The following is a 3,288-nucleotide window of genomic DNA, read 5'->3' as shown; positions in this document are numbered from 1 at the left end:
ATTTTTTATGAAAGAAAATTGATAAAATTGTGTGCATAGAAAATTTCTTAATATTCACATTAAATTGATGTATATATATATATTTTTTTTGATACATTTGTATACTTCCAAACATTTTCTTACGTTTTATAATCTTATTGTTATTGTTATTGTTATTTTGATTTGTTATATTATTTTATTAAATAAATGTATATATTAATATAAAGTAATCTTAAATAGTTTATGATAACTTATTTAATAATTATTTAATTATGAAATAATTTTATGTTTAAATAGCTATGTTGTGCGAATACAAACACTGCATAATAAACAATAATGAAAAAAATAAGTAAAAAAGTTGCCCAATTACAAATTTTAATGTTAATGGATGTATTTACTGACTAGAACACTTTATTTTAACTAAACTGATTGATAATTCATAAACAGTTTCACAATTTTTTAAACTTATAACTAAATTTGTATTTAAAATTTGAAGAAAAGAGCTGATAATAATAAGAAATTTTTTTTAAAAAAATAAAAATTAATAAAATCTGATCTCCACACCTCTAGCCTTTGATTAATTTCCTCCCTATTTTCTCCTATTAACACCATATCGTCGGCCAACAACATGCACCACGGCACCTCTCCTTGTATTTTTCTAGTAATTTCATCCATCACTATAAAAAATAAGTAAGGGCTTAATGCAGAACCTTGGTACACTCCTCCTACTCTTACCCGAAAACCTTCTGATACTCCTCCTACGCTTTTTACCCTGTTACAAGTGTCATAATACATATCTTCTATTACATTAATGTTCCTTTTCGAGACTCTTTTAATGATTTTCCATATTATCCATAAAAAAAATAATACTTTCAGATTTATTGTATATAAGTTAAAAAATATGAGCAATACAAACAGAAATAATTTTTTATTATTAATTATATTAATTTTAACAGATCTTACTTATATGTATATATCTTACCTACATTATATGTATGTGCACTTCTAGTCTTCTCGGTGTTAAAAGAGAAGTAGTTCTTAATAAATCCTCTTTGATCCATGTGACTGTTATTCCAATGTACAATCTAACAAAATATATTATATTACTTTCTATTAAGTTGATTAGGTACCTATACAAATAACAATAAATCTATTATTTACTTAAAAATCGACCAATTATCCGCAATCGTATTAATANTTAAAAATCGACCAATTATCCGCAATCGTATTAATATGACCATATTTAAACTTCTCTGTTTCTATTTTGAATGATAATTTATTTTTAAGTCATTCTTAATACTTTTCTTTAAAGTATTCCGAGACATGATAATTGGTTTATACCGATTACCAAACAAACGGATTTAGGAATCATAAAATAAATGCCATTTCACATTCATTAAAAAAATCAAAGATCACTTAATCATATAAAATTTTTCTACCATTTCGTTTAAATTCAATTTTCAAACAATCATTATTTATAACTAATCTTAAATTAAGATGGACGTGAAAAACCTGGTATGTTCAAAAAATGTTTATCTCCGAATTAAAAAAATACGCAATATCAGATTTTATTTTAAATTGAAAATTTTGAATGTCGAAATGCTTATATAAAATTTAATTTAAGTTTATGGTCACTATAATGCGAATTAACTTAGTAAACTATAGTGCGTACACGCACTCAATACATAAATAAAATAAATGTATTATGTAAGGAGTATTCTAAGTATCAAATATATTTATAGTCAATCAGAAATTTGTAAAGTGCTGTTTAATAACGCCAAGGCCTATAATTCGTGTTACTAATATTTTGTAAAACTGACACATGAGTCTTCAAACTTACAAAAAATGGTCTTAAGTGATACAATATGCTACGTATAAATAAATTCAGAACCGGTAAACTTTAAATTAATACTCAAATTTTTCGTGCTGACCTTTATGTTATTGGCAAATAATTAATTTTTGAAGAAAGAATATCTAATTTTCGTCGGCTCCTAAAAAGACGGTTGATCCGTTCTGCTGCCCACGAATATAATGTATATTGTGGACTAATATTCGTGACAAGTATGTTTTTGTAATATTAAAAAATAAAACTCTGTAACGAGACAAAAGTATCTATTTATTTTTTTATCTATTTGTATATATATATTTGTGTTGAGCCTGTGGCGACCACCGCCACTATCAGCAGCTAGTCATCTTCAGTGTTACCGTTTTTATGTCGCGTGATTATTTTATTGAAATATAAAAAATTTATTATTTAATAAACAAATAAATTTAAAATAAAAGATACACCAAAATACAATTTACATTAAATTTATTCCAAGTTCCGTTTAATTTTAAAAGAATTATTAAAAGTCCTAATTAAATAAAAAAAAAACTAAATCCCATAGAGTAAGAACCCTGAGTAGAATGTTGCATATTTTGTGTATTTTAAAATTACTAAAAGAACTAATTTAAATAGGAAAAAATGGGTTTTTATAGTCAGACGAGGGTAGTGTAAATGTCCATAGTTAGAAGCTTTAGATTTTAATTAATTGTTAAATACATTTAAATTCATTTAATTTAGTAGAGAATCAATGTAGGCACTATATTTTTTACAATGAAAAAAATTACAAATAATCCTAAAAATCATTTCAAAGCCTTAATAAATTCCAAATACAAAAGCTTAACATATTTTCAACATTATGACCTGTCTAGTTTTGTAAAATATGTGAATGATTCTACTAAGTTTAGTAAAAAATGGATTCCGTCATGAAAACAATTCAACAATATTATAAAGTTATAATTCAAAGCAATCAGTATTTATATATATATATATAATTAATTTATCAATAAATATAACAGGAGCGTTTAAGTCACCAAAAAAAAATACAGCTGGTTGATGATGTGTGTAAAACAAATAACTAATGTGTGATAAGAAATTAAATTATAGTCGTTAACTCACCAACAAGTGAAACTTAATACGCTAATAACTGCCAAAGTTAATAATCGATATCGATAAAAGCATTAGGAGTTAACACTAACTATATGAAACTACAACAGAGAATGACTCAACGACTAATTGTAATGTTAAAAATAAAATATTGTACACTACAGGCACAAATCATAACGTTATCAAGTAATCAAAATATTATTCGAACGACGCTATAGGTCGTCAAAACACTGCTCGTGTGTGGATATCCGCAAATAGTGAGGTAAACGACTTTTATGTTCGCACACGACAAATGTATTATAACTATTTTACTATTTAAAAATTTAATTTAATTAAATATAATAAAATAATACACAATAGACATATTATTATTTTAAAGG

The sequence above is a fragment of the Daktulosphaira vitifoliae genome, unplaced genomic scaffold (genome assembly GCF_025091365.1).
Source record: "Daktulosphaira vitifoliae isolate Bord-2020 unplaced genomic scaffold, ASM2509136v1 Scaffold_4, whole genome shotgun sequence".
Taxonomy (NCBI): Eukaryota; Metazoa; Arthropoda; class Insecta; order Hemiptera; family Phylloxeridae; genus Daktulosphaira; species Daktulosphaira vitifoliae.
The sequence above is the reverse complement of the archived record's forward strand: the minus strand, read 5'-3'. Positions refer to the sequence as shown.